Raw genomic sequence first — 21,732 nt, 5'->3', positions numbered from 1 at the left:
ACGTCAGTGTAGGATTAGTAAGGAAGCCAACATTTCAAGATTGATTTAGTTTATGATAATCATACAATTGAAGTAACAGTAGCCAATACAGATCTTGGTATTGTAAGATCAATAGGGTCAGAGTTATACAGCATGGAAACAACTTGTCCACTTTGCCAGCATTTGTCCCAATTCCCTTGAAATCCTTCCTATTTATGTATCACATAGCTCTGCTTAGCTTCACTTGACAAAAGACTGCACCGTGGGATTGTGAATAGTGTGAAGACAATATGCTAATATTTTATAGGTGTAGCTGGAAGGCCAAGATGCTTATGTGTAGCTTATATTCAGCCTCCGTGATTTATTAAGACAGAGATAGTATACTTCTGTCTCATTAGCCTTATCAAGAAATCGCAACCACAGCTGTGCCCTTGTACTGATTTGTTTAGAAGCGGTGCAAATGTAGGCTGTAATATTAGAGTTAATTCTGTAAAATTTGCAATTGTATAATCCATTAGATTTTTATCACTCAAAACAATGAATATTGAGATTTTTCACTTTCTTTACATCCTGTGTAAATTTTGTATTTGAATTAGTACTTTCAGATCTTCTATTTTAGTTATTTTTAATCTACCCTTGAAGTTAGAAACAACTTTTGTTTTACTATTTCCTTTGCTTCGAAAGTAAAAAGATAACCTGAACTATTTTCAAGCATTCAAACATCAGCTAACAGATGTCTCTAAGGACAAACAAATGGTCAGTGATAAGTTAGTATCTATTTAATGGGAACTTCACCAATTAAACAAACAATGAAACATGAGCTCAAGAGTATTATTCATTGGATCCTGACTGCATATGTCTCTGTTTTCCCTAATGAGGAGGTTACGATGATTTTGATGAATTATTCTGTTATCTCAGTAAAGTGTCATAAAGTGACAATAGTAAAAATTAATGAAGAGGATGGACCAATGAATAATTGACAACTGAAAGAACTTGACAATTCAGGGAACAGTGACAGGTGACATCAATGTTCATCACACTTAGTGGCTAACTTGATATTGCTCATGAGTTCCTTCCACTAATTAGCAATGAGCCTCACTAAACACAGGGCAATCAGAACATGCCGATATAATTGTTCATACTCTGGGTTAAGATTTGAAAAGATTGACAAGCAACAGCTTTTGGTGACCAAAATATAAAAGAAGTTTGAAAATGATGTTATCCTGCTCACTACTCAGAAGTGGGAGGATTTCAAGTGACAGAGATCAAGTAACGACTGTGCTCTGAACAAGAGTGGTAGATTGATAAGGTCACTGCCCTGCTTTAATAGGTATTACTGGTTAAACTTTCAAATTAACAAATTAAGATTGAGATATAAATTTCAATGGTAAGACCTAGAATTTATATCAGGTAACTAAATGTAATCAGGCAAATATGCTTAAGGCGCCTTTTAAGCTTTTCATATCAGAAAGGCACTGTGTAACTAAGATTGGAAGACTGCTTCAGAGCTGCCACATTTGCAGATTATACGTGGGCAAAGATGTAAAGTGTGGGGCTTGTCATGTTGGCAAGTCGAATTCTACTCCCAAAAATCTTGTTTGTGCAAATTATATTCTGATAAGCTTAGGTCAGAGCTCCTGTGTGAGGGCATAGCATGAAATTTATGATGGATGTAAGGACTCAGGATTCCCTTACTAAAATTCTGGTATTTTTCTGACCTTCCCCACAGATTACCTGCTCGCAGGAGTGACATTACTGAGGCCATGTGCCCTTGGCTCAAATGTGAAGACAATGTAAAAAGAGACTGCAATTACAGTGGCATCAACAAGAACAGTAAGCTCCAGAGGGAAAAACAGTGTGAGAAGCTTGATAAGAGGGACTGAATAATGAGATCAGCTCTTACAGGCTTCGATCATTTTCTCCAACAGTCAGAGAGTGTAGGTGCTGATCAAGGACATCCCAGGTGTCAAGGACATTGAACTGCGTTATTTATTGAAGCAGGACTTGCACTCAGATGGACTGGTTGCTAATCCCATTTCCGGGGCCAGCTGCTCTGAATTTTTATGCCAGACATTCGTTTCAAGGAGGAGGATGGCATGTCATAATCCTTGACCCATCTAGAATGTTGCAATGCCATTTTCTCCAGATTGTAGTTGTTCACATTCTTTTCCTGCGATGAGGAGAGTCAAGCAGCCCAAGAAATGGGATTCTCTACCTTCGCTGGCCTCCCCCAAGTACAAGAGCACTAACAACTGTACCAACACTGCTTTGAGATGCCATATCACCAACCAACAAAGCTGATCAAAAGAAAACACTTCCACTCCATCAATTTACAAATTATATGTCACCAATGTCAAATATTGGATGTCTGTGCCAGATATCTTGGGAACTGCTAAGACTCGCACACAGTAGAGGACACACAGGTTATTGCAATTTTCCCACCTGAGGTCACACAGGGATGGCTGCTGGGAGATGAGTCTCCCGTTGTTAAAGTGAATTTGACTGAAAGGGTTACACTGGGGGGCAAAAATACCAAACATTATCCATTTCAGACGATAGTGTTAGCATGAATCAATAAACAATGGTGCAATCAAAACATTCCAGAGGGGCCTTGGAACCAGAAGAGGCTGAGAAATAGCAAATGAGGGACACCTACAAGGGAAAAGGGCAAAACGATGCCAGACAGAATTATCCTTGAATGGGACAAGATATTAACGACATTAGCCTCTGACTGAGAATGGACATCTATTTCTTACGTTTTTATGAAGCAAGATTGGAACTTGTATAACAAGATGCCCATGTGGCAAATTTTTCTTCGAAGATACTGCCTTTTTGTATAAGGTGTACAGCTGGACGAACACAGCAGGCCAAGTAGCATCTTAGGAGCACAAAAGCTGACGTTTTGGGCCTAGACCCTTCTTCAGAAATGGGGGAGGGGAAAGGGGTTCTGAAATAAATGGGGGGGGGGGGGGAGAACGGAGATGAATAGAAGATGGATAGAGGAGAAGATAAGTGGACAGAAGACAGACAGGTCAAAGAGGTGGGGATGGAACCAGTACAGGTGAGGAGTTGGAGGGGATGAGGCTAGTAGGTAAGAGATGGGGTGGGGCTTGAGGTAGGAGACGGGGACAGGTGGGAGGTAGGACAGGTTAGGGAAGCGGAGACAAGCCAGGCTGGTTTCATCCAGCTCTACACCTTGTTGTCTAAGATTCTCCAGCATCTGCTATTCCTACTTTCTCTGCCTTTTTGTATATTCCTCAGAGTTATCCCAGATAGTCCTAGGATGCAATTTCTTTGCAAAGATTTAAACAAATCGTCAACTTTCTGTACTCAAGACTACTATGCTATGACTGATTATTAAAAGCTACCACACCATTCCTCTAACATGGCACATGACATCCTCAGGATGACGCAGAACAAAGTTAGAACACTGTTCATGCTTCAACCAGCTTCACCACGGAATAGTCCATAAGTATTCTCAGGATGAGGTTTTGATGCCTAAACCTCTTTGACAGGATCTTCCAGTATAGTCCAAAAGTGGTGAGCTGCTGCGTACAAGATAAGGGAATGACCTGAATGCAGAAGAAATGGGGGATCAACACCAATATATTGAGGATGAAAATAATTATCAGGACATTGATAAAGGGGCCATTCAAGGCAGTATGATAGCGCAATGCATCAGAGTGAGAGTAGTCACACAGGTCCTCATTGAAATCCAGGTTGAATTAGCAGACATTGCTTTAATTGATGAAGATGCTGTTGGTAATATGGAAGCAACCCCTGATTAGTGTAAACACAATAAGAACCTTGTTATTTCTACAGTCCCTGAATGTTTCTGCGGCTAAAAAGATATTTAGTCATTCATGTAGTGTCCACTTGACACATTAGGTGTTCCCACATTCATGTATTTATTCATAACATGTCCTACTCTGTCATTAGGGGAAAAGCTTCAGTTTGAGAGACAGGGTGAAAGAAAGTGTCAATGATGCTAAGGTTAGACATTTGTTGAGGCTGTCATCAGGAGACTGTAAATGACCATGGTACAATGATGTTTCTCATAATAGCCAGTACAGTAACGAGAATCCTGAGCAATGTTCTGTCAATCCTTCCGTCGTTTGAAACATTGAAGGATTGCCAAGCATGCAAAACAGAAAAGCTGTCCTGAAATGCTCAAGCATTCTGTAGGAAAGGATTTAAGTGGAGAGAGGAAGCACACTGTGTAGCTTTTCTCAGCAGACCACTACGCTATGAGGGAGAATGGTCATGTGAACTGCCCATTGTAAACCTCCAGCCTTGAGTGCATATATATAGAATTATACACAGAACTGATCTTTCCCTCTGTGGAACTTTCACCAATTTTGTACTCTCAGTCACAAGGTATGAGTGGAATGTGTGCCGGCTGGGACCGAGCACCATCTCTGCACGTTGTGTTTAGCCTCTGCGTTATCCATGAAGTGCAACATCTTGGCTGAAGTCTTCAGTTCCATGGTTTCAGAATCCGAGATATCTGAGGCTATGTGCAATCAAGGGGTTGCTTTGACAGATGAGCAATGCTTGGCTATTGCAAATCTTTTTTTGTCCTTGGGATGTCTCAGGAAGCTGTGTCATTACTCACATACATGCCACTAAACCATGTTTGACAATGAACATGCCATTACAGCAGCAGGCTTGCTGAATGTGTCCCACCCAGATGCAGATTCACCTGTAGAATGACAGAATTTTATGGTGTAGAATGAGGCCATTCAACTCATCTTGTATGTACCAGCTCCCAAAAGAGCTACTCAACCACTCCATTCTCCAGCCTTATCTGTGAAGCCCTCTAAATTCATCAATTTCAAAAATATCTAGCTCTCTTTTGAAACCTCCTATGGGATCCACCTCACCCACTTTCCCAGACAATACATTTCAAATTATAACAGCTCTGAGTAAAGAAGTTACCTCTTATCTCACTCCAAACTCTTTTACTGACACAATCTTGAAATTTACCCCTAGTTAAAGGCACATCAACTGATGGAAATAGAGTATCATTCTTTACCCTGTCAAAATTGTTAATCATTTTGAACTTCTCAATAAAGGTCACTGCTTAATCTTCTTTGTTCCAAGGAGAATAAGCCCAATTTCTTTAATCTTTCCTTGTACCTAAAATTCCTCATTCTGGCATCATTCTAGAAAATTTTCTTTGAACTCTCTCAAGGACTTTAACAACCTTCTTTAAACATCAGATAATATGGTGATCATATCTACCAACTGATATTATTCGACCTTGCTTATGATTGCCTCTGACAAACCTATTCCTGCACCTGTCTGTACATTTTGAGTCAGCCATTAATCACCAAGACAATGGAATTTTTTTTTCTGCCTGCACCAAGTTTGGTCTCTAGAATTTCTTACAGTGCAGAAACCCAAGGTGTTTCTTCCTCAGCTGGCTGTGTCAGTGTTGTCGTCACCAGTTCTGCTCCTGAGTCTAATCTAGATAGAGACCCTACCAAGGTGAAAGTCTCTGTGAAGGTGGAGGACACAGGTGAAAGCCTTGCTGGTGTACCTTTTGAGGGTAGCATGGTTTCTTTGTTAGAGGTGAAAGTAAGCATTGGATGTCTAGGACTGGCCTCTTAGGGGAATTTGCTAGATGCCACTAGCGGCTACATAAAAGAGAGCAAATTAGTTTTGTAGGAGGAAGACAAGCTTGTGCAAGCTAAGAATGAGTTAGCACTGGTATTACACAGATTATACAACAATTGCCTAAGGCTGAAACCAAACCCCATGCAGCAGTGCTAACCACTGAGCCACCGTGTTGCCCTTGAGGGAGCACTACAACACAGCAGTCATGCTCTTATCTAGCCAAACTGAGCAAGGGTATTGACATCGCATGGCCTTCCACCAGCCCCACTTCTTAGTTTGAATTAAGAGTAGAATAGGGATTGCAGAGGGCATTAAGAGTAAATAGGGGGAAGATGTGGGTGAGAGTAATTTAGAGATGATGCATTGACAGCTGTAGTCCATGAGCATTGGTGAGATGTGTGCACTGTGTTGAAATTAGTGAGTATCGCGTCCCTCCGAGTCAGAATGCAGCAGAGAGGTGGTGGTAATATGTAGGACTCACTGTTGTGGAGTGCAGATGATCATTAATCTTCTTCCTACACTGTGGTGCATTCTGTTTAACTAGGGGCACAGCACTGACCTAGGCCACTGCTTGTGCCCAAGCTGGCTGTGTCTGTTGGCCTAGCTTCTGTTGGCAATGTATCTCTTCTGTCAGTAGGCGGCTACAATAGATTTTGATATAGCAGTAGAACAAGAGTTCATTTTGAATCACTTCAAGGTCTCCTCACTTGGCTTGTTGGATTGTTCCTATAAAAAAAAATCTAATGATGAAGAATAATTCTACACCAAGAAGAGTGTTAATTGCGAATCAAGAAAGAAATACTACAAATGCTGGACATCTGAAATAAAAAACAAAATGTTGGGGAAACTCAGTGGATCTAGCAGCATATGAAGTAATCATAAAAACACAGAAAATAGGAACAGAAGTAGGCAATTCGGCCCTTCAAGTCTGCTCTGCCATTTTCTTTTCTCATCCTTGTCATATTGGTGGGTCTGTTTTTTCTCTTCAGGACAAGTTAAAAGTAGTGTAAGACATTGAACTAACATGAAATGCAATCAGTAACAGACTGAAAGTTCAAAGCCCCAATAATTATTGGTTGAGAATAAGTTTACCAAACAATCAAAAAAGTCAGGATGTGAAGGAAAATGCAGACTCACTGAACTTGTGCTGAACTCTACCAAACAAACAGTTTCAAATTTACATTGCACGCTCAAGTATTCAGTTATTTTCAAATTGGATCCAACTTGATTCAGCAGCATAGCCCTGTAGTTTTGAAAAATGATACTAGATACTTCAGAGACACCTGCTAGATAAAAGTTAGCTCCTTTCAAAGAAAAAGTTTTATCATGTAACCAGAACTCAAGGAACCAAAGCTTTTCCAAGATATATGCATTAAACAGGATAGATCCTTTGAAATCAAATGAGTAAAGGTATGAACAAGTTAACATAATATTCACAATCAAAAATACTATGCATAAAAGACATACAAATCATCTCTGGACTGGAACTCACCTAAAGAGCAAATATGTATCTTCAGCTAAATGGTGCACGGCTGACACGATGCAACTTGATCTCTGTTTGGCAAAAAAGTCTTGGAGTTCTTTAATCAGCTTGGGTTGTCTGTGTTTTGTGCGTGCAGCAGTTCTCACAGCCAGTTACTCACAAAGCTATCAGTACAGATTAGCTCCAAAAATTACAAAAGATGACTATTGTTTCCTCCCTGAATGAAATTTCACTTGCAAATCTCGTGACATCTGTATTCATACTTCATGGTACCTGCCTTCAAAAGAAACCATAATTCTTAAAGGGGTGTCTCTGAACACCTTATGATGCACACACTGCACCACCCACCCCCCCACCCCAGTCTCCTTACGCAGATTTGTAATTTTCTTGTTACATCCAAATTATGCATCAAACAAACTAGCTCACATATTTTCTTACTCCACCATTCCACACAGGACATTGGACTTGCTGGAGGCGAGAGACATATTGAACAAAGCAACTAGGCAGAGGAGGAATGAGACGAGGGTGTGCAGCATTTGCTTAAGCTTTGTTAGAAATGAATGGCAGCATGTTCGAGACATTAAGTGCACTGTAGTTTGGGCTGAAAAATATGCACTCTAAAAATTTAATACAGTTGCATTAAAACTCAATAAACATTTAATCATTCAAGTCAAAACATCATATAGAATAAAAATCAGGAATCACTATTTTTTGAATAGACGTATTAGCATTCTTGCTTGATTCATATAGTCTGTTTTAAATATAGTTTCTCAAACAGTCATTAAAAATTTCTAATGCTAGTCAAGTGTTTCATGGATGTGAGGTTAAAGATACTACAGTTTCAACTTGGATGGTTTAGAGAGTTAGAGGAATGCTTTATCTGGCGCAATTATTATTTTCAAAAACCCCACAAACAAAAGATCAACAACTCTTTTGTAGGCTTTGACAGATAATCCTTTTCTGCACAGAATCATTCAAATATTTTTCATCATCAAAAACTGCACTGCTCAAGAATGACCTAAATAGAATATCAATTTTAAATGGAAGGAATTCATGAAAAGCAAAATAAGTTTACTTATTTTCTAATTTTCTGAAGCAAACAAAGCATTGTGAAGGTACAGACAAAAGTATGTCAGAGTTCACTCGAAGGAATGAGGTGGAAACAGTGGGAGTAAGAATATTTAAAATGGAATGTGTGAGAATGTGAACTGTAGGACAAGATATAACCTGAAATTCTAGCTTGCACAAAGCTCCAATTTTAACTTTTGATTCATTTTTCTTGGCTGAAAATCAGCAGACACCATTTTAAACTAGCATAAACAAACATAAGTTATCCTTCAAGAAGGGAAAAATACTGTACAAGTTCTATGATTCTATGAATATAAAAACAATATATGCAGGGAGCTGAAGAATAATTTTCAAGAATTATGCTACATGATGTGTCAAGTAGGACTCACTGGTCACAGAAATAAAATAAATAAAAGGGATGGAAAATGGGCAAAATGTTGAATCATAATGTTTCTCATAATGCAGTGAATCTGGCCATCTGCTTTTGCAGGTAAATTTTAACTTGTGTAATTTTACGTTAACTGCCAATCCACTGTAAGTAGATTCTAAGCCATGATATGATGCAATTCCCAAGCAGTCTGTGTCTAAGTTCAGCAAGACCTGGACAACATTAAGACTTGGGCTGATTAAGTGCCAAATAATATTTATGTCAGATAAGTGTAAAGCAATGATCACTTCCAAAAGGAAAGAATCTAAACATTTCGCCTTTATATTCAATAGCATTATCATAAGTGAATCCGAACTATTAACATCCACTGACTAGAAACTGAACTGTATTATTTCTAGAAATGATGTAGTGACAGTACTGGTTAGATGCTGGAAATTCTGCAGCCAGGAGCTCAGCTTAATTCCTCAAAGCCTGTTCATCATCTACAAGACACAAGTCAGGAATGTGATGGAATACTCTTCCACCTGCTTGCGGAGTGCAACAACATTCATATAGTTCAATGCCATCCAGGGCAAAGCAGCCCACTTGACAAGTACCTAATCTAACACATTTAAAATTTGCTCCTTTCAACACTGACCCGCAGCAGCAACAGTGTGTACCACCCATATGTTGCAACAATCCACCAAAACTTCATAAATTACATCTTTAAACTCACGACCTATAATTCCATAAGTAAACGGGCAACAGATACATGGGAAGATCATCACCTTCATATTCCCATCTAAACCACAATCACACTCACTTGAAACTATATTGCATTCCTTCACTGTTGCTCGGTGAAAGTCCTAGAACTCCCTCCCCAATTGCATTGTGGATGTACCTAATCACATGCACAATAACAGTTAAAGGGCAAATAAAAACGGCCAAACTGATTAGTTGAAATTGATTTGTTTCTGAATTGTATATAAAGTGGAACAATTTTGGGACTGTTTGTTTAAATTAGGGTAACCAAAGGGGCCTTGTAATCAGTTCTGGAGTCTGACGTATACAGACAAGGAATAAGATTAAGCCCTTTGAGTCTGCTCTGTCATCCAACAACATCATGGTTGATTCAGATTTTAACCTCAACTCTGCATTCTGCACTCCCCAATAATCTTTCATCCCCTCTAATAATCAAGCATCTAGCTCTGCCTTAAAAAATTATTTGAAGATTTTGCATTATCTGCCTTTTGAGAGAGGAAATTCTACAGACTCTCAATGCTCCAAGAAAAACATCCTGATCTCATTGAAACTTCACTGAGTAAAATTTCCTGAAGAAAATGGAGGAAAAGAGCAAAAAAGGTTTTTGGAGAACTTCACTACCATAACAGAATGTCTGCACCAAACCTTTAGTAACACCAAATATATTTCCTTTTTCAATTATGAAATTCAGAAAAGTGTAATAATTCTTTTCTCTTCAATGATTCTTATTCAGCACCAATATTTTAAAAGAAAACCAAAAGCAAGAAATAAAATTGTACAAATTGGTTTTAATAAAAAGTCCTACAAAAGAAGACATGCTTGGATTTCAAATTTGAATATTTAAAATAATAATGGCTCCAAAAACAAAGTGTGGTGGCCTATTTTTGCCTTAAATGTGACTATCTCCATCAAAATTTGTAAGTCTGAGGTGGGATTGGTGCACAGTCCATCTGTTTAGCTATCCTCCATTTGTCCCCTTCTTTCGCCAGATTTATTGATTTCCAAAGATGCATGAAGATTTGATTTCATGCAGTTTTATTTTAATGTATTAACTCAGAGACTATGAGCTGGATATTTCCAAGCATTTGGAGTACATGGCCTGTTCTTAGCTCTTCCCGAATCAATGAACTTATTTGGGGTAAGCACAGATTCCCTAACTACAGGCGAAGCACCATTTCTGCCTGCATTTTGCTGCCGTAGTCCTGCTCGCCACTCTGCTCTCCAATTCACAAGCTACCCCTATTTGCTTCCGTCACTTTCCCAGTCTCTCTCTCATTCAGTATCCCTGGTTGCAGCCCTGCTTATACAGAACTATCATTACATTTTATGTTTCAAGTGCATGAATCCTAAAATTTGAACAAATAAAGTAAACTGACCTATTTCACAACTGCAGAAGAGTGATTCAGATTATGTCAAGGGGAGCTGATTCATGACCTTTGCAACCTCAAACATACTTCAACACCACTCCTTTTACCCTGGCAAGTAATCTCTCATTATTAACGGTAACTTCTTAGGATTAATTATTGTTTTAGAGGTATAATATTGTGCAACAGTAATAATGCTAATTGAATAACTAAATACAAGACCTGCAGCATTGCTGACAGGAATGTCACAGACACTACAACTGCATGGGCAATGAATGCAACCCCTTCAGCTGTAGTGACAGTGTATATAGCGGAACATAAAAAGGATCCACTGAAGATTCAGCAACAGAAATGCGAGAAGGAATAGTGAGTGGTTACCATCATATCAAGGCCCAATCACTGGGAGCGTTCCAAGTCCGGTGATCCACAAGATCATGAATGCTGAGAGAAAGGTTATGTCAGAACAGAACTTGCAGCACAAAAAGATAAAGGCTGCATTTGTTACCACTGTACTGCTGATTCATTTTCGCAAGGAGAGCGAGAGAGCCAGACAGAGAGAGCACCAGGAGGCTGCTGGAAAGGTAACTTTTTTTTTAACCACTTTAAAAAGCTTACCTCGAGTGGGAGCGGTCTTCATTTATTTGGGCAGCGGCTGAACCTGAGACACTACACGTGTAGTGTCTCCCACACGCCCTCCTCCTCTAACCAAAAAAAAAACTCGGTGGTGTATATATGCCAAAAACCTTTCGGTTCCTTTTTCATTTATCGAAGTTAAGTTTAATAATGTCAGGTCATCTCACACCCGTGTTGTGCTCCTCTTGCTCAATGTGGGAGCTCAGGGACAGGGCTGATGTCCCCGACTCCTTCACGTGCAGGAAGTGTGTCCAGCTGCAGCTCTTGTTAGACCGCATGACGGCTCTGGAGCTGCAGATGGACTCACTTTGGAGCATACGCAATGCTGGGGGGTCGTGGATAGCACGTTTAGCAATTTGGTCACACCGCAGATTAGGATTGCTGAGGGAGATAGCGAATGGGTGACCAAAAGGCAGAGGAAGAGCAGGAAGGCAGTGCAGGTGTCCCCTGCGGTCATCTCCCTCCAAAACAGGTATTCCGTTTTGAATATTGTTGGGGGAGATGGCTCACCAGAGGAAGGCAGCAGTAGCCAGGTTTACGGCACCATGGCTGGCTCTGCTGTACAGAAGGGCGGGAAAAAAGAGTGGAAGGGTGACAGTCATTGGGGATGCAATTGTAAGGGGAGTAGATAGGCGGTTATGCGGTCGAAAACGGGACTCCCGAATGGTATGTTGCCTCCCAGGTGCACGGGTCAGGGATGTCTCCGATCGGCTGCAGAACATTCTGAAGGGGGAGGGCGAACAGCCAGTTGTCGTGGTGCATATAGGCACCAACGATATAGGCAGAAAACGGGATGAGGTCCTACAAGCAGAATTTAGGGAGTTAGGAGCCAAATTAAAAAGTAGGACCTCAAAAGGTAGTAATCTCAGGATTGCTACCAGTGCCACTTGCTAGTCAGTGCAGAAATGAAAGAATAGCCAGGATGAACGCGTGGCTTGAGAGATGGTGTAGGAGGGAGGGGTTCAGATTTTTGGGACATTTGACCCGCTCTGGGGAAGGTGGGACTATTACAAATTGGATGGTCTACACCTGAACCGGACTGGAACCAATGTCCTTGGGGGTGCTTTTGCTAATGCTGTGGGGGAGAGTTTAAACTAATGTGGCAGGGGGATGGGAACCAAATATTGGACAGAAAAGAGGTAGAAACGAAAGCCTGTAGGGAACTAGATAATGGAGTCAGTGTGACTAAAGGGAATAGTAGTCGGGGAGCAGATGATGAACGCAAAGGGACAGGTGGTTTGAAGTGCATTTGTTTTAATGTAAGAAGTGTAGTAGACAAGGCAGATGAGCTTAGGGCTTGGATCGGTGCCTGGAGGTATTGCTATTACTGATTGTTATTGCTATTACTGAGACTTGATTGAGGGAAGGGCATGACTGGTAACTAGTTGTCCCAGGATATCGATACTTCAGGCGGGATAGAGAGGGAGGTAAAAGGGGTGGAGGAGTTGCAGTAATGGTCAAAGACAATATCACAGCCGCACTGAAGGAGGGCCCCATGGAGGACTCAAGCAGTGAAGCATTATGGGTAGAACTCAGAAATAGGAAGGATGCAGTAACAATGCTGGGGCTGTACTTCAGGCCTCCCAACAGCGAGCGCGCGATAGGGGTACAAATATGTAAACAGATAATGGAGAGGTGTAGGAGAAACAGGGTGGTGGTGATGGGAGATTTTAACTTTCCCAACATTGACTGGGATTCACTCAGTATTAGGAGTCAAGACAGAGCAGAATTTGTAAGGTGTGTCCAGGAGGGTTTTCTAGAGCAGTATGTACGTAGTCCAACTCGGGAAAGGGCCATACTGGACCTGGTGCTGGGCAATGAACCCGGCCAGGTGGTTGATATTACAGTAGGGGACTACCTTGGAAATAGCGACCCCAATTCTGTAAGTTTTACAATTCTCATGGACAAGGATAGGAGTGGTCCTAAAGGAAGAGTACTAAACTGGGGGAAGGCCGACTATACCGAGATTCGGCAGGATCTGAGGAATGTAGATTGGGAGAAACTGTTTGAAGGTAAATCCACATTTGATTTGTGGGAGGCTTTTAAGGAGAGGTTGATTAGCGTGCAGGAGAGACATGTTCCTGTGAAAATGAGGAATAGAAAAGGCAAGATTAGGGAAACATGGATGACAGGTGAAATTGTGCGACTACCCAAGAGAAAAAAGGAAGCATACATGAGGTCTAGGTGACTGAAGACAGACAAAGCTTTGCAAGAATATCAGGAATGTAAAGCGAATCTGAAACGAGGGATTAAGAGGGTTAAGAGAGGACATGAGATATTGCTGGCAAACATGGTTAAGGAAAATCCCAAAGCCTTTTATTCATATATAAAGGGCAAGAGGGTAACTAGAGAAAGGATTGGCCCACTTAAGGACAAAGAAGGAAAGTTATGTGCTGAGTCAGAGAAAATGGGTGACATTCTTAACGAGTACTTTGCATCGGTATTCACCAAGGAGAGAGACATGACGGATGTTGATGTTAGGGATAGATGTTTGCTCAGTCTAGGTCAAGCTGACATAAGGAAGGAGGAAGTGTTAGGTATCCTAAAAGACGTTAAGGTGGACAAGTCCCCAGGTCCGGATGGGATCCATCCCAGGCTCTGAGGGAAGCGAGAGGGGAAATAGCCAGGGCCCTAACGGATATCTTTGCAGTGTCCTTAGACACGGGTGAGGTCCCGGAGGACTGGAGACTTGCTAATGTTGTCCCCTTGTTTAAAAAGGGCAGCAAGGATAATCCAGGTAATTATCGACTGGTGAGCCTGACGTCAGTGGTAGGGAAGCTACTGGAGAAGATACTGAGGGATAGGATCTACTCCCATTTGGAAGAAAGAGGGCTTATCAGTGATAGGCACCATGGTTTTGTGCAGGGAAGGTCACGTCTTACCAACTTAATAGAATTCTTTGAGGACGTGACAAAGTTGATTGATGAGAGAAAGGCTGTAGATGTCATATACATGGACTTCAGTAAGGCATTTGATAAGGTTCTCCATGGCAGGCTGATGGAGAAAGTGAAGTCACAGGGGGTCCAGGGTGTGCTAGCTAGATGGATAAAAAACTGGCTGGGCAACAGGAAACAGAGGGTAGTAGTAGAAGGGAGTTTCTCTAATTGGAGACCTGTGACCAGTGGTGTTCCACAGGGATCTGTGCTGGGATCACTGTTGTTTGTGATATATGTAAATGATCTGGAGGAAGGTGTAGGTGGTCTGATCAGCAAGTTTGCTGATGACACTAAGATTGGTGGAGTAGCTGATAGTGAAGGGGACTGTCAGAAATTACAGCAGAATATAGATAGACTGGAGAGTTGGGCAGATAAATGGCAGATGGAGTTCAATCCGCGCAAATGCGAGGTGATGCATTCTGGACGATCAAATTCAAGGGCGAACTATACAGTAAATGGAAAAGTCCTAGGGAAAATTGATAAACAGAGAGATCTGGGTGCTCAGGTCCATTGTTCCCTGAAGGTGACAACGCAGGTCAATAGGGTGGTCAAGAAGGCATATGGCATGCTTTCCTTCATTGGGTGGGGTATTGAGTACACGAGTTGGCAGGTCATGTTGCAGTTGTATAGGACTTTGGTTCGGCCACATTTGGAGTACTGTGTACAGTTCTGGTAGCCACATTACCAAAAGGATGTGGATGCTTTGGAGAGGGTACGAGGTTCACCAGGATGTTGCCTGATATGGGGGGTGCTAGCTATGAAGACAGGTTGAATAGATTAGGATTATTTTCATTAGAAAGACAGAGATTGAGGGGGGACCTGATTGAGGTCTACAAAATCATGAGGGGTATAGACAGGGTGGATAGCAAAAAGCTTTCTTCCCCAGAGTGGGGGACTCAATTACTCGGGGTCATGAGTTCAAAGTGAGAGGAGGAAAGTTTAAGGGAGATACGCATGGAAAGTTCTTTCCACAGAGGGTGGTGGGCGCCTGGAATGCGTTGCCTGTGGAGGTGGTAGACGCAGACACGTTAGCGTCTTTTAAGATATATTTGGACAGGTACATGGATGGGTAGGGAGCAAATGGACACAGACCGTTAGAAAATAGATAACAGGTTAGACAGAGGGTCTTGATCGGCGCAGGCTTGGAGGGCCGAAGGGCCTGTTCCTGTGCTGTAGGTTTCTTTGTTCTTTCAAGCCTGCTGCAATGGTGTTCTTTCCTCTCTCACCCCAACCCCCTTTCAAATAGGGAATTTCTCCTAAAGTCTGCCGTGGGCCTTTTGTTGAAAATTCTATTTTATTGCTGTGATATCTTTCTGCCTTCCTAGTTGCAAGCCCTTCAACAAGTTCCTTCTCTTTTCACTGAATCCCTGATTGGGTGTCCTAGGTCTGGACTGCTGCCACCATTCAGCAAGTTCAGATATGTACTCGGGTAAGTGAATGGTAACAGGTTTTATTAAACACAACACAGGACTCTAGGCCTGACTGAGGCCTGACTGAGACCCAACATTTGGCTCCTGGTTCTATCATCTTGTTCTGAACTCACCATGGCATAGCACCACACGCACGTGTCAATAACTACTAAAAAAATAAAGTTAACTCTTTACTCCACAATATTTATTCTGCAGTTTGGGTGTATTAGTTGCCAACCAAGTAATGTTGAATCTCCATTAATTTTAGTTTGTTACGCCAAGAGGTTTAAAATGTGAAATTTTGTCATGTGATTGTTTGCATTGGTCATTGGAAGATACATATCCTTTTCTAAAAGAGATTTGTCCATGGGGATCATAACAACATGTAGATGAGAAAAATTGAATGATGCCAGATGCAACTTTGCAGGAGTAAGAGGAGAAGCTCAGTAGATAAGACTGGAACCATGCATGTGCAATTCTAGTCAGTTGTCTGACAGGTGTGATGCTTTGGAGGATGATGGTTAACTACATCAAAGGCTGCAGATGGACTGAGAAGGATGAAGAGGGAGAGTTTATATTGTAGCTATACATGCTGTCATTTGTGACTTGAGAAAAGTCACTTAGTTACCATAACTGGGCTAAAACATGACTTTGGTTCAAATATGGAGTTTCAGAAAACAGACTTGGATTTTGAAGGTGACAACACATGGAAGGACTTTGGGGTACAAAGGGAGGTTGGAGATACGGCAGTTGTTTGCAAGACTGGAGGTTTGTTGGGAGTAATTACGGCAGAATTGAAGGAAAGAGGATTAGTACTTGAGATGAAGATGTCATTAAAACTTCCAACAAACATGAAATCTAGGAACAGAATTTCAATGGCAAAGCAGTTTAGTGGCAATAGGGTAAAGGGAACAGGAGGTTGGACTCATGGTCAGGATGAATTTAGAGAGGACATGAGGGCTGGTAGGAAAGGAACAAAAGAAAGGTGCAAATTCAGAGCTTGGGCAAGGGAAGTCTAATTGCAATCATGTGAGAAGAGGGCTTTGAATGAGGGAGAAAAGGATAGAAAAAGGTGGAGGTGTCCTTGGTAGGAGTTAGGGCCAAAAGGAGCAATGTGGCAGATCAAGGTGTGAACTGCTGTCAAATAGGGAGGCTTCACTTGAGAGAAGATGTCATCACTCCCCTGTTGGGTGTCTGCCAAGGCCATCATGTTGAAACAATCATTCACAATAAGTTCAAAAGCAGCAGGGGCCTTGTTCACGAGTTAATTAATATTCTGGAGGAAAACGTACAGCAGTGGAGGAGGGAAAGAATGGGGAGAAAAGCAAAGTACTGTCGTTACCTGAAATCTGACATATAAACAAAATGCTGAAAATACACAGGAGAAACGGAAATATCTATGGAGAAGGCAACAGCTAATGTTATGAGTTGAACACAACTCTTCTTCAGAAATATAAAACTGCAAGAGTGAGTTGGTTGTGAAGCAGCTTTGACAAAATTAGCCCCTTTGGAATACTGCATGGGAAAGGTGACAAGGCAATGGAATTGAATAGATGGTGTTGTTGCTTATAAACTGGTAGTGATGAGTGCGTTCATGGGCTTGTTGGAAAAATGCAAGAGAGACACAGATGGAAACTGTAGGTTTGTCTAGGGAGGAGTCAAGCCAATGACAGCAGGAAAGTTGACAAGCATTGAAGGGTTGGGGTAGGGACTTGGGAGGAGAGGGAGAGAAAACAAAGAGTCAAGTTGACAGAAGGGACGGTGATAGAGATAAAGATCAAATACAGTGAAGGAAATGAAATTAGTAAACATACAAGTGGAGAAGTATTCAGCAGCCAAACACACAGCTGAATAGACACGAAAAAGAAACTGAAGTTACAAGGATCTGATTAGGCAACTATTATACCTATATGCTGGTAGCAAATGGGGAACATAAAGGAGACGTTAGATGGAACACAGTCTTACTTTGGAAGCTCTTGTGGAACAAAGGTGAAATAGGTAGGGTGCATTCGGCATGGACAATCAATAAATTGTTGAATAAGTTTTGAGACAGGCACACTAGGAGATTGAAGTTCAGATGCTTAAATCTTTAGTATATTTGCAAGGCAAACATTTGCTAAGTTAACATTTGTTGCCTGCCACTTCAATGCACCACCTTGCACTCTGGCCAACATGTGTCTCCAGCTTGTTACAGTGTTACAGTGTTCCAGTGAAACCAAGCGCAAACTGGAGGAACAATACCTCATTTTCTGCTTGGGGACACTACAGCCCTCCGGACTCTATTAAGTTCAATAATTTTAGGGCCTAAACTCCCCAATGTCCCAGCCCTCCACCCCACGCCTTGTTACCACATAGCCTGCCACTACACACACTAGCAATCCCCATTAACAACTATTCTCCCTCACAGCCTGATCGTTAGCAACTCCTTTTTCTGTCCAACTGTCTTTCTCATTCTTTGGGCTCTATCCTATTGTTTACTCCCTACCCACATCGCCCCCCCCACCACCCCAACCTCCCTATTTTCTGCACATAAACTGACGATTTCCCAGCCACTATCAGTTCTGAGGGTCACCGGACCCGAAACGTTAACTCTGTTTTCTCCTCCACAGATGCTGCCAGACCTGCTGAGCTTTTCCAGCAACTTTGTTTTTGTTCCTGAACTACAGCCTCCGCAGTTCTTTTGGTTTTTATTTGGTAAGTTAATCCTGTTTAAATTTACAACACTAAGGATCAGAAGACAGAACCAGAACAGCTCTGCCAACTTGAACGAGTAAATGTACCACATACAATGTACATTTACAGTGTATATTGGACATTCAAATGATCCACTTCTATGTTGTATTCTTCAGGGGCCACTGAGAAAAGTAGACATGCTACTTTTTTTGTATTTCTGAACAATATTTTCTATTCTTTACTCCTGGATATGGAATTTTTGCATGCTATTGTTTCATGTATTGATGTCTTGCTGGTATAATTCCAGCCTTGGCCATAAATTATAAATTAAACTTTACGGAAACATCAGTGGGTATATTGTCTACAGAGGTGGTTGCACCAAAGCATCATAAACTTGCTACATCCTGTCCTTTTAAATGGTTCATAAGTATACACTTCAGCAAGAAAACTAGATAGCAATCAGCATGACAAGTGCAGCTGAGTTTCCCTTCCCTGACTCTGAATCTCTCATCCATGTCTTTGTTACCTCAAGACTTGACCATTCCAACTTTCGTCTTCCATAAATTTAAGGCATCCAATATTCTACCACCTATATCCTAACTCACATCCTTTACTCTTGTGCTTGAGCTATATTTATTTCCAGTTAAGCTGTATCTCTTTTAAAAAATTCTCATCTTCTTTGTTAGGTCTCCCAACGGCCCCACATCTTCCCACCTTCATAAACTCATGCAACCCTACAACGTTTTGCTTATAATAATGAATATAACAAATGAAAAATGGCATATTAAATCATAACACAATAACTAGAGGGGGCACGGTTTAAAAATAAAGGGTTTCACCATTTAGGACAGAAATAGGAGAATTTTGTTTTTTAAAAAAGGGTCATCGTTGAGTCTTTGAAACTCTCTTCCAATGAAAGGCGTAGTTTTCTTTATATTTTCAAGGCAGAGGTAGAAACCTAGGAATGAAACATTATCATTATCACATTGGACTTACCAATTCAACAAGAATTTTATTGAATGGTGGAACAGACTCAAGGGCCAAGAGGACAATTCCCCTCAGATTAGGTAATTCAAAATTGGTCTGTTATCAGAGACAGGAGGATATGACTGCAGGTTGAGGCAGGTATGAAGAATCAAAGGGTGGCATTCGAGTAGCCTTGACCCTATTATTGTCCAACAGGTACAAACAAACTAACACCGAGGGTTAAGAAGGTTTTTGAAAGCTGTGTGTGAACAAGATAGGTACTGCAAAAAGGATGAATGAACTGACCATAGCACCATAGGAATTTGGTGTCCTCGTGAATCAATCATGAAAAGCTAGCGTACAAGTTCAGCAGGTTATGGGGAGTGCAAATGAAATATTGACTTTTCTTTCAAAGGGAATGGAGTATTAAAATTTGCTAAAACTATGCAAGGCATTAATTAGACCACACCTAGAATACAGTGAACAGTTTTGGTCCTCTTATCTAAGGTAAGAGATATTGGCGTTGGAGGCAATCCAGCGAAGATTCACTAGGTTCATTCGAGGATTTCTCGATGACGAGAGGGTGCTTAGTCAGGGAACAAACACAAAATTCTGGCAAAAAACTCAGCTCTGTCAGCATCTGTGGAAAAACACTGTTAATGTTTTGAGTCCAGTATGACTTCTGCAAGAAGCCATTGCTTCTCTTGAAGCAACCATCAGCAACTGAGGAAAAGGCAGACCAATGGCACTATGTCATGATGGTCACTGGAGCACCAGTGCATATATGACAAGCTGAATAACCTTCTTCTGCAGCATAACAATTCTGTGATACCAAAATAAAGGATGATCACAGAATTCTAAGTGCAGAGAAATCTAGGTGCTTTAGTTGAATGAATCACAAGTAGTTTGCGTAGACCAAGTAATCAAGACAACTAATGCAAAGTTATCCTTTATGATGACAGGAATTGAACCTATGTTACTGTAATGCTTCCCTTACATAGGGCAATGCCAAGATAATATCTCAATTACCATGCGCAGTTTTGGTCTCCTTATTTGCAGAAGGACAAAAATGTATTGGATGCAGTTCAGAGGCAACCTAGTAGACTGATAGCTGGAAAGAGCAAATTTGTCTTAGTTTGGGTGACTAGGTTTGTTTTTATTGGAGTATAGAACAGTGAGCAAAATTGAAAGAATTGAAATTTGATTGAATGAAATAAAATCCTGAATAGTTTTGGCAATTTGGAAATGAAAAGGATGGTTCCTCCTACGAATGAATCCAGACCCAGGGGCATTGTTTTAAAATTTGAAATTAGAAGAAATTTTTTTTCTCCCAGCAATTGTGCAACTTGGATCTCACTGCTTTAGAAAGTGGTGAAAGCTGGGTCATGGAATATTTTTAAGGCGGAGGTAGACAGATTGTGGTTAGGCAATGGAATCAAAAGTTACTGAGAGTAATTGAGAATGCAGAATTCAAAAAACAAATAGAGCAGCCATGATCTAACTGAATAGCGAACCAGGCCTCCTACTGCTTTCAATTCTATGTTCTGACGATAGCTGTCTTTTACCATCATAAGTAAATTGCATGCAATATCAGGTTGCTCAAAGCAATCTAACAATAAAATTTCACATTTTGACAATAAGAGTATTAAAATTATCAACAGCACTCATGAATTTCTACCCAAACATGTGGAAATTTGCAGCGTATCATAATTTCACTTGGTTTGAAAAGATGATTAAATTTTTTTTATTGCTTAAGGCCTGATATGCAATCCTTTAGGTGGAAAGCTGGGTTGAGTTCAAGTTCAGGATTTTCATTCAACTCTCACTTTAACGGACAGCATAAATGGTTCAAATTTAACAAATCTATGAAGAATCATACCTATTTTATGTGGAGCAAAATGTTTTGCTATCAAAAGTGATCTCATACATAAAGCTTTATGAACAATTGAAAAATATATCGAAGCTGTACCAGTTTGAACTTATATACGTATCTTCGAGGACGAATGGGAACCACAACACCTGCACCGTATTGGAAAACAAATCTGGCAGTGCATTTTGCCAAACTGGTCAATCTGTAACCCAGAAGTTATCGATAAACTGGCATTTTGGCCAGTGGCATAGATATTCATGTCTGCTTCCCAAGTGCACACTGCAACCTAATCTGAAATTCTTGTCCTTCGATGATAATTATTAGACAGCTGAGGCACAATAGTACAGTGCTAGAGAAAAGATTCAATGCAAAAATCACAGACAACAGTCATTAAACATTCTTTAGCGGGTTCATTCCACTATCAGAGTCTGATTTCAGTGCTAGACATCGGGTAAAAATACTTACAATTGCTCAAAACTTTCAGTATTGGATATTGAAAGAAGTTGACAAAAATGCATTTAATAATTTTTTTCATTAAGTGGGCTGTGTGCGCCAATGTAAAGGAGACCTAACAAAATCTGTTCAGATACAGCACTAAGTCCT

At 40.8% G+C, this 21,732-nt stretch overlaps 1 protein-coding gene across 16 annotated transcripts in view; it reads right to left on the bottom strand.

The window, feature by feature from the left end:
• Positions 1-21,732, bottom strand: part of caska (calcium/calmodulin-dependent serine protein kinase a) — a 408,353-nt gene that overhangs the window by 114,685 nt on the left and 271,936 nt on the right. Inside the window, exon 1 of one of the 16 annotated variants that reach the window (XM_048541494.2) lies at positions 7,091-7,239. The exons of the other annotated variants lie outside the window; for them this stretch is intronic. The gene's annotated coding sequence lies outside the window, so the exon portion shown is untranslated. Of the gene's footprint in view, positions 1-7,090; positions 7,240-21,732 lie in introns of those variants that run through there. 16 annotated transcript variants of the gene reach the window in all.

This window comes from Stegostoma tigrinum, chromosome 12 (genome assembly GCF_030684315.1).
Source record: "Stegostoma tigrinum isolate sSteTig4 chromosome 12, sSteTig4.hap1, whole genome shotgun sequence".
In the NCBI taxonomy this organism is placed as follows: domain Eukaryota; kingdom Metazoa; phylum Chordata; class Chondrichthyes; order Orectolobiformes; family Stegostomatidae; genus Stegostoma; species Stegostoma tigrinum.
This window is presented reverse-complemented; position numbering and strand designations above follow the sequence as displayed.